Below are 11495 nucleotides of genomic sequence, written 5' to 3' on the forward strand. Positions count from 1 at the left end.
ATCCCCCACCAGATCTCGAGGCACATAAGTTTGTCAACTGTTCCAAACAATGTTTGATATACCAGAAGTTTCAGTGGAGACCGTTAAGTTGAACTTCCACCTGGAGCAACAGGATTAGACTTCTTCACAACTGAACAATGGACTATGCCTTGAATTGTCAGTTTGGCGTGCAGACGTTTCGCCTATTGTCAGCTGATACATGGCTGCTGAAGGCTAAACCCCACGGGTGGAGCCTATTAGTCATACTCCGTACCTTCTCATGAGCTTACTAGAGATTACCCAATCTCATAGACTGTGACCAGCAGTCGGACTCACATAGGTGTGTTCCTCCAAAGAATGCTCTGTAGGTTAGCATCTTGCTTACATAAGCTTTGGAACACATTAAGACAAAAGTCAGCCTACCTTACAGAATTGAGAGTATTACTACATCTCCAACGGAGTGGGTTTATTAAGGATACTCTCCTCAGTTGATCGCTGGATTGTTTTTCCAGGTCCTAATTCACGGGATCTCCGATCACATAGGTTGGGTTACCCCCATGGCAACTTACATGGGTCTCATACCCATCTCCCTCGATGCATTTTGTATCGCAATTCGTGATAGCCCTTTCGTAAAAGGGTCTGCCAGATTCTTAGCCGTCTGGATATAATCCAACGCTATTACTTCGGAGTTTCTTGATTTTCTGACAGATTTCAATCTTCTTCCTATGTGCTTTGTGGATTTCATGTTATCCTTTGAACTCTTAGCCTTGGCAATCACTGTTTGATTGTCACCGTTCATAAGGACAGCCGTCACTGGTTTATCAACCACCGGAAAATCCATCAAAAACTTTCTAAGCCATTCTGCTTCGACGCATGATGTGTCTAATGCTGTGAGTTCTGCTTCCATAGTCGATCTGGTTAAGATCGTCTGCTTGCAAGACTTCCAGGAAACAGCACCACCACCAAGTGTGAAGACATGTCCACTTGTGGCTTTTATCTCATCAGCATCAGATATCCAATTCGAATCACTATACCCCTCAAGTACCGTCGGGTACCCAGAATAGTGAATTCCATAGTTCGCAGTACCTTGCAAATAATGCATCACTCGCTCAACAGCATGCCAATGCACATCTCCCGGATTGGAAACAAACCGGCTCAGTTTGCACACAGCAAATGAGATGTCAGGACGAGTAGCACATGCTAGGTACATCAGTGAACCAACCACTTGAAAATATCTCAATTGATCTACAATCGTGCCTTCGAACTTACGAATCTGCACGCTAGGATCATATGGTGTTGCAGAAGGTTTGCAGTCCGAATATCCAAAACCGGCTCAAAATCTTCTCAACATAGTGGGATTGCAAAAGTGTAATTCCACCCTCGGAATTTCTCAATAGCTTGATGTTCAGGATAACATCAGCCACACCCAGGTCCTTCATCTCAAAGTTGTGAGATAGAAAAGACTTGACCTCCTCAATGACCTTGAGGTGGGTCCCAAATATCAGTATGTCATCGACATACAGACACAGTATAACTCCTTCGCCCCCACCATAGCGATAGTATACACATTTGTCAGCTTCGTTCACAACAAAGCCAGCCGATGTCAGAGTAGTGTTGAACTTCTCATGCCATTGCTTAGGCGCTTGTTTCAGGCCATACAAAGATTTCACTAGTTTAGACACCTTTCTTTCCTGACCATTTACTACAAAGCCATCCGACTGTTGCATGTAAATTTCCTCGTCTAGCTCTCCGTTAAGGAAAGCCATCTTAACGTCCATCTGATGAACGAGAAGACCATGCGAGGCAGCCAAAGCGAGTAACACTCGAATGGTTGTCAGTCTAGCCACAGGTGAATAAGTGTCAAAGAAATCATCTTCTTCTTTCTGGGTATAACCCTTGGCCACAGGCCTAGCCTTGTACTTCTCAACAGTACCATCGGGTCTAAGCTTCCTTTTGAACACCCACTTACATCCTAATGGTCGACAACCATAAGGACGATCAGTGATCTCCCATGCCCCGTTAGCCAAGATGGAATCCATCTCACTACGGACCGCATCCTTCCAGCAGTCAGCATCCGGAGATGCATAAGCTTCTGAAATGGTACTGGGAGTATCATCATCCATGAGGTACATAGGGAAATCATCACCAAAGGACTTTGCAGTCCTCTGTCTCTTGCTCCTAACAGGAACTTCCTCGTCATCCTCCGTGGAACTCTCATCACTTTTATGTTCATAGTATTCCATCGGAATAGCAGGTTCAGGAGTCTCATCAGATTCTAGTCTAGAAACGCTTTGCATATCTCTCATGGGGAAAATATCCTCAAAGAATGTAGCATCCCTAGACTCTATAATTGTACCGACCTTCTGGTCAGGTACCTCAGATTTCACCACTAGAAATCTATAGCCAACGCTATGCTTGGCATAGCCAAGAAAAATACAGTCCACGGTCTTCGGTCCCAACTTGCGCTTTTTGATTATCGGCACGTTGACTTTCGCCAAACAGCCCCAAGTGCGCAAGTAAGAGAGTGTATTTCTTTTCTTTTCCCATTGCTCATAGGGAGTAGTCTCATTATCCTTTGTGGGAACTTTATTCAGGACATGACAAGATGTCAATACAGCCTCCCCCACCATGCCTTGGATAAACCCGATGTATCTAACATGGCGTTAACCAAATCAGTTAGAGTATGGTTTTTCCGTTCAGCAACCCCGTTTGACTGGGGTGAGTAGGGAGGTGTCCTCTCATGAATAATGCCATGTTCCACACAGAATAAATCAAACTCATTAGAAAAGTACTCTCCACCACGATCAGACCGGACTCGTTTTATTTTCTTCTCAAGTTGGTTCTCAACTTCAGCCTTATAGACTTTAAAGTAGTGTAGAGCCTCATCCTTAGTATTTAACAAATACACATAGCAGAATCTAGTGGAATCATCAATCAGAGTCATGAAGTATTTCTTTCCACCTTTAGTCAACATACCATTCATCTCACAGAGATCTAAATGTATGAGCTCTAGAGGTGCCAGGTGTCTCTCCTTCGCAGGCTTGTGAGGCTTACGAGGTTGCTTAGCTTGCACACACGCATGACACTTAGAGCCTTTGGCTAAAGTGAAACTCGGGATTAAATCCATTTTAGCTAGCCGCGTCATACAACCGAAATTTATGTGACAAAGACGTGAGTGCCAAACCTCAGATTCGTTCACATTAGAATGAATTTGGTTCACGACTTTATTACAGAAATCCTCCAAGGAAAGGCGGAACAAACCACCACAATCATATCCTTTTCCAACAAATAGTCCATACCGAGATACGACTACTTTGTTAGACTCAAATACTAACTTAAACCCTTCTTTACATAGAAGGGAGCCACTAACGACATTCTTCTTTATGGCGGGGACATGCTGCACATTCTTCAGTTGCACGATCATTCCCGAAGTAAACTTCAGATCTACCGTGCCAACACCATGAACAGAAGCATGCGAGCCATTCCCCATCAGGACGGAACAATCTTGTGCGAGCTGGTAGGAAGAAAACAAAGACACATCAGCACACGCATGAATATTGGCCCCAGTGTCAATCCACCAATCGGTGGACTGACAAACTGAAATTATGGTAAACAGATTACCATACCCAGATGCCGCATCGTTGTTACTCAGAGTGACATTCACAGACTTGGAGTCCTGTGCTGGCTTCTTGTACTTGTTTGGGCACTTGTTTGCCCAATGTTCATCTGAACCACAAGTAAAGCAGCCATCTCTCTTTTTGTCTTTCTTCTTACCCTTCTGCTTAAAGGTAGTATTCTGCTGGACAGAGTTCTTTCCCTTGAACTTGTGGAAGTTCTTCTGCACCACATTGGCGCTAGACGAACCTTCTGCCCCTTTCACGTGTGAGTCCTTTGCTCTCGAGTTCTGCTCAACACTGAGATGACCAATGACATCCTCAACAGAGAATTCACGTCTCAAGTGCTTGAGAGAAGTAGCAAAGTTCCTCCAACTAGGAGGGAGTTTTACAATAATGCAACCCGCGACAAACTTGTCCGGTAACTCACACTTCATGAGCTCCAGCTCCTTAGCAATGCACTGTATCTCATGAGCCTGGTCCAATACAGAACGGTTATCAACCATCCTGTAATCATGGAACTGCTCCATGACATACATCTCACTGCCAGCATCAGTTGCGCCGAATTTGACTTCGAGCGCATCCCACAAAGTTTTTGGCAACACCCATATGAATATAGGCGTCAACCAACTTGTCTCCAATCACACTCAGAACTGCTCCCATAAAGATTGTGGTTCCCTCCCTAAACGCCTTCTCCTATTCATGAGCAATCGTTTCTGTGAGGGACAAACCACCAACCCAGAACACGTTCATCGCTGTGAGCCACACGGTGGTCCTAGTCTGCCAATGCTTAAAATGCGTCCCGGTAAACTTTTCCGGTTTTAGAGTAGCAGCAAAGCCTTGAATCGAAAAGTGCCTAAAATAAGGTTTTTGGATTGTTGGAAATATTAGCACTTTTCCGATTAGACTTATCCACGAGTAAACAGTAAGCATGGCATAAAATGTATGCATCTCATAGCGATACCTAAGCATACTAGCACGTACAGAACATAGAATTGAACTATCTATGAGCAGCACATATACAACTAGCACAAGTACGAGTAAACGAGGGATGAATAGATCATACCCTCCGGTTGGCCAGGCCAACGCGGCGGCGGCAGCAGCAGCCTCGGCGTCGTCCGTGGCCTTCTTCTTGGAGGCGGCGGCGTCGGCCATGGTGTCGATGCAGGGGAAGTAGTGGAAGCAGAGGCAGACGAAGTTGGGGACGGACCGGGAGCAGTCGCATCGAGACGCTCCCCAAAAACCTTATTGCCGTTCTCCCGGGTAGGATCTCGAACGACAGGGTTCCGGAGGCACCTGCTCTCCCGACCAACCGTGCACGCGGTCGTCGGGATGGGATCACCGGAAGCAGCACAGAGAGAGGAACAGTAGCTGACGGCTAGGGTTGTACGAGGGAGTGAGTGAACTGAGTTAGGGTTCACTCCACTAGCCAGTGCCTTCTTATATAGGCCGTCAGGTAGATGGGCCTGGGCCAGGCCCACGATCGAGTCCGCGAACAGCCCATAGTCCAACGTCTGCTTCCGTAAGCGACTCGTTAATTAATTAACAATTAATTAACCATTCCTGAGCGGTAAAAATAAGCTTCGGCTCGGCTCATTCCTGCAACCCGCGGCGCGCGCGCGTCGTGGCGTGGCGAGGCGAGGCGGGCGGCGGCGGAGGAGGAGCGCGCGTGTACAACTCCTATTCCCAAGCTCCAAATAGCAAGTGGTAGAGCGGCCCTTATAAAGAGGTCTCACTCTTCTTGCTGTAGCAGTATGGGACTAAACTTTTCACACTTCCCACCACTTGCCGTACACATGCATGGGCCTTAGAGATTAACCAGGGATTAGTGTCTTATATGGGCCTAAGCCCATTCATAATCCAACACCTGACGTTCGATCGCTATCAGATTCCTTAAAAACTACTCCCTCCGTTCTGAATTACTTGTCGCAGGTATGGATGTATCTAGATGTATTTTAATTCTAGATACATCCATTTCCGCGACGAGTAATTTAGAACGGAGTACGTGAGTATGAAGTACTTCAAATATAAAAAATCTCCCTCGGATGGGATATTTTAATCAAGGTCTTTTTTGTAAAAAAAATGGAATGCGGAATGGTTGATGGAGTTCAGGTGTGATGGTGCTTCTGTACTCTTCAACTCCCTCCGTTTCAAATTACTCGTCGTGGAAATGAATGTATCTAGAACTAAAATATATTTAGATACATCCATACCTGCGACAAGTAATTCAAAACGGAGGAAGTATAAAGGAAAATCACGTAGTAGTTCAAAGTGAAAATGTAATATCATAAAGCAATCCAGAACTAAAGAAGATTCGCAAAAAAAAAAAAGAACTGGAGAAGGCTTGGCCATCATTACACTTTTGTTCACTTGTTGCATTTCCTCTAGGATGTTTCATGTAAGAAAATAAATTAATAAAGAACAATTAGAGCTTGATCCCAACTTTTGGTTGCAGTTCTCTTTTGTTTTCCATGGAGGGGGGCAGAGACACACCTAAATAACAATTAGAGCTTGATCCCAACGTTTGGTTGCTTGTATGCCATCTTAAGATAGTTGTTGTTGCATTGAGATTGCCGCAGTACGTATCTTCTGGAGCTTCTTGCCCTCGATCATGACTTAGAGATGTCTTGCTGGACGTGATGCACTGCATCAAATCTCCTGTATATTCTCTGAAATTGGCTAAAGGAGAATACAGAGAGGATCGAGAACCTACTCCATCCATTTGTAAATATAAGTCCTTTTAAACATTGCACTATAAAGACTACGTTCGGATGTATATGAACATTTTTTAGAGTATATGTTCACTCATTTTGTTTTGTATGTAGTCTATAGTGAAATCTTTAGAAAGACTTATATTTAGGATTGAAGGAAGTATATGATAACTGCAATTTCATTGCCAAGTGCTCTTTGTCCACACACTTAGGAAATCTGTCCTCCTTTTATCTCTTCTCACTCATATGCGTCTTTGGTCTGGAAGCTTAGAAGTAAAGATCCATCTGGACACCCCCTCTATTTCTCCCAGTATTTGCATCTTACTCTAGTTTTGCTTGCAGTTCTTACACGTTCCCAATTTGTCTGCATTAATTCCTCAATCTACTACATCCGACCAAGCGAGCACATCTTCTTTCCTTAGATCTGTTGACATATGTATTGTTGATCGAAAGACTTTTTAGGTAAACTCTGTTGGGGCAGTTCTCTCTCAGCGGACGAAGGTAGAAGAAGTATAAGATAGCAGATATGTTTTTCCGGCCTCAACGTACAACACACTCCAAACATGAGCACACCAGCCTTCTTTGTAGCCGCCAGAGACGCAGCGCCCACGCTTTCATCACACATACACCCACGCCCAGGTTCAGCTCTGCATGCAACGGCCACTTGACCCGATCATGCATGCAGCTAACAACCTGATGCAAACTAACTACGTGACTCACGCGCCACCGGGACACACACGCTACACACGTACACACACGGCCGTGACCCAGCCCACGGACCCGACCCGGCGCACCGATGCCGGTTACACCGTCACGGGCCCGACCTGGCGCATCAACGCCGGTCGCACCGTGCTCCATCACCACTTATTCCCAACAAACTCCATTGTTATTTCCCCTCTATTCCTCCCACTAAGCACCATCTTCACTTTTTGGTTTCTAGCTCTTCCCATTCCCTGAATGGCATGCATTCGTGAAGCTACTACATCAAACCAAGTAGTACTTCCTTCTTTCTTACTTCAGTTTGATCTTTTCTCGTTGTAATTTGTCATGTCGAAACCCTATCTTGCTTTCTCCCTTTTCTCTCTTATTTCGAGCTGAGTTAATTACATAATTATTGATTTTCGTTATCCAGGTACTGAAGCAGCCTACGCGAGCATCTCATTCACTAGTTTTCAGTCGGAGAACTAGTATTCAATCTTCATGGATCATGGTTGCTGTTTCATAAGTTCTATCTTCAAGTGATACGAACAAGATTTAACCCATTTGGTTGTGACACCGTAAATTGAATGAATGAAAATTCTTGCACATATGGTGGGACAATGCTCACGTTTGTAGGCAATGTTTTGGATGCTCACGCTTGCTAAATCAATCTTATACTGAATCAACTTTGTTGGACGAATGCTCGACTGGCAGCGCGGCTGTTAGCTCTCCTTAGAATGGCCTTGATCTGAAGCGAGGGGCCGGCTTGTATACCCCCAGGGCAGCATCCAGAGTAGCCAGGACCCCTGGACAGATTAATTATTTCTGCTGTTTTGCTGGTTCAGTATCGCGGGAATGGTTTTGGTTGTTGATGGCCTGGCACTCAAGCCCGGTCCAGATGCTTGGACCGTGACTCTTTTGGGGTCCCTTCTGATGCAAGGGGAAATCGTTAGCCACGGCAGGGCATTAGTTGGTTACCCTATGGATGTATTCTTGAAGATCTTTATACATGTCAAAAGTTTATGGTTCAACAGTATTTGGAATTTCATGCTGCAGAGAGAACACATTTGCTGCTCAGGTGGATGGACATGGCTGAATGTGAAAATTATTGTAACGGGTGTACGCCATGCACTCTCATAGAGAAGTTATATGTATGAAAAATAACATATTGTTTAGTCCAATAACTAAACACGTATGCTAAAAAAACAAAACCAGATTTAAAAAACACCCAGAGGGAAAACAAAACAGCCACAACACAAGTTTCATGTCCAACATCTAGAGTAAAAGTAATTGAGATTTTTTAAAATTCAGGCAAGTAAGTATAATATAGCCCGGAATGCATATTGCAAAGCGCCTAGGAATTTGGAGGGATGAACCACATGAGAGCAGGACAACCATTGGCCATGTAGTATCTGAACGACGTGATCCTATCCACAGCACTGATTTTGGGGTCTTCCGTGAGATACATATGGTTGCCATTGTCACACATTGTCAGTTGCACGACATCACTGATACTGCTTGCGTGGGGATGGTTGTAGTAGATGTGGTTCCTCTCCACATCGCCATGACAGCCTCTTGGCACGTGCACAAAATTGGAGTAGGGCACACTCAAGAACAAGGCATGGTCGTCCAATGACTTCACTTCTGCCCACATGTAGTCATATTGGGTTGCCTTGTCTTTGTCAATTTTGCTGAGCTCAAACACCTTGAAGAAAAGCTCGCCCTCCTGTGACCACTTGGTCCTTTGTGCCATAAATAGCTTGTCATTGTGCGTGAAAATGTAGTTGATCCTGGGGTTTCCCCACGAATATATGCGGCTAGGTTCCTGGATGCGCAGTGGGTATGTGGCGCTGACCACCGACGCAGTGGGGTCGAACATGAATAAGTCGTTATGGTTGTTTATGCCATAGAGCGTGCCACGGCAGAAGGCAATGTCCGAGAAGAAGATAGGCTGTACTGACATCGACCACCCGCGGTCTCGGCATCCAACCTTGCACAGCCCGAGCGTGCTCCTGTTCGTCAAGATGGCGGCAAGGATGCAGCATTTTGAGGTGGGGTCCTCTGAGAAGACGATCTTCTGGACTGGTGCGTCTAAGATCCTTCGTTGCACGGCAGAAAGTGGCACCTCGATGCCAGAAAACAGGTTCACGATCACCAGCGAGGTAGCGGCATTACCGGTGGACGCGGCGACGACGATCCAGCCACCATCATGAGATCCGACTAGGCGCATGCCGATCGCTTTGGCCGGGAGGGGAACGCGAAACACCGTGCCATCCACGGGGCTGAACACACGCTCCGCCGCGCGTCCTCGTACGGCGAGAGGATCAGCCACGGGAGAGCTGGCTGCGGCGGTCGCCGCGATAAGACATGGCGCCATGACTTGCACACGGCGGCGAAGCGGACTCGATCGAGCGGCGAAGGGATCCTGGAGTAGACCACGCCGAGAAGATCGACAGGGAGCCTGGACCACGTGCCGTCTGCCGCCGCCGCCGGAGACGCGCTGGTCTGCGCTGCCGTCGTTTGTTTTGCGCCAGCCTGCGCCGCCATGCTTCTCTCTCGTATGTCCGGTTACGACTTGCAGCAAACTAGTCTAGGTTCGTTGTTGGTTATTTCGGAGTTGGACTTCGTCACGTGGGGTAGGTAAAGCAAACAGGTTTTCCACGCAACTGCTTGATCCTTATATCGCCAAGGACACTAGTTTGCTCGTTCAAATTATATTCCACAAATTTGAGGCTCGTCGGAACAGAAATAATTAAAAATAATCTTCTAGTGAAATGATTGTATGATTTTATTAACTAATAATCAAATAAAGTACTCCCTCCGATTCATATTACTTGTCGCTCAAACGTTTCTATCTAGACGTATTCCAGTGCTCTAGATACATTTGTTTGCGCGAGAAGTAATATGGATTGGAGGGAGTAGTACTGTACATCGGACCGAGGTTGCTGAAATAAATGCAAATAACATAGATTTCCGATAAAATCAAAAGTTATATCACGGGTTTTTGAAGTTGTGGTCTCCAGCTTCACTTTTTGACTCTCGATTCCTCAGATATAAAAAACTGTAAAAGCTAGATTAACTACAAGTTTTTTGAATGGCCACGTGAGAACTATGTACTGTTGAGTGACCCGTGACCGGGAACACCCCCATGCATGTCAGGATATAGAGAACTGTTGCTTCGTTGCTATACAGTTGAGCAGAATACCACGATCGCAAGAGAATGGAAGTGAGCTTCTCCGGCCAAGACAAACTAGACACCACCAGCACAAGTCAGGCAGAATCACAGTTCACAGGATCAAGATCCTTTTGTCCATGAGACCAAAACAAACCATAGGATCATTGCATGGTGGGTGTGTTTCATGGATGTGACTGCTATTCCTTGTGATTGGCGTTGTAATGACGGAAAGGCTTATATCCGGGTTTTTTTTTTGCCTCTTCTCCAATCAATATATGATACGGGTGCTTGTGCGTATTCTAGAAAAGAAAACCATATGATCTTTGGTATTGCCCATGGCGACCATACAAAGACATGATAAAACCATGTGACTTTTATTCCAAATGACATCGCCTCCATCACTCAGATGTTGTCCGCGATGACACAAATACTAAACATATAAAAAAAACACTTAAAGCTACAGTCCGTGGTTTGAGATACCTCACCGAAGGCGAGGGGAACTGGTAGGAAACAGAAGCATCATAATTACTGAAATATCAGAAAATTCATTGACATTTTCAAGCTTGGCTCTCACCCACAAGTAGAAAATGTCAATCCTTTGGCCGTATTCCCACAAGGTTTATCTACTGCTACAGTACCTATAACCTAGGTGCCACTAATGAATACTCTAGTATTTTTACATGGAAAGTAACTTTTTTGTTGCTCAAATAACTAAACGGGAACACTAAAGCCCACACGTGTGGGCGTTCCCCAACTCGCCCACACGCCTGAATCGTCGTTCACTGTCTTTGTTGGGGAACGTAGTAATTTCAAAAAATTTCCTACGCACACGCAAGATCATGGTGATGCATAGCAACGAGAGGGAAGAGTGCTGTCCACATACCCTCGTAGATCGAAAGCGGAAGCGTTAGCACAACGCGGTTGATGTAGTCGTACGTCCTCACGATCCGACCGATCAAGTACCGAACGCACGGCACCTCCGAGTTCAGCACACGTTCATCCCGATGACGTCCCTCGAACTCCGATCCAGCCGAGTGCTGAGGGAGAGTTTCGTCAGCACGACGGCGTGGTGATGATGATGATGTTCTACCAACGCCGGGTTCGCCTAAGCACCGCTACAGTGTTATCGAGGTGGACTATGGTGGAGGGGGGCACCGCACACGACTAAAAGATCGAACGATCAATTGTTGTGTCTCTAGGGTGCCCCCTGCCCCTGTATATAAAGGAGCAAAGGAGGGGTGCGGCCGGCCAGGAGAGGGGGCGCGCCAGGAGGAGTCCTACTCCCACCGGGAGTATGACTCCCTCCCTTTTTCTAGT

Source organism: Triticum dicoccoides, chromosome 2A (genome assembly GCF_002162155.2).
Source record: "Triticum dicoccoides isolate Atlit2015 ecotype Zavitan chromosome 2A, WEW_v2.0, whole genome shotgun sequence".
Classification (NCBI taxonomy): domain Eukaryota; kingdom Viridiplantae; phylum Streptophyta; class Magnoliopsida; order Poales; family Poaceae; genus Triticum; species Triticum dicoccoides.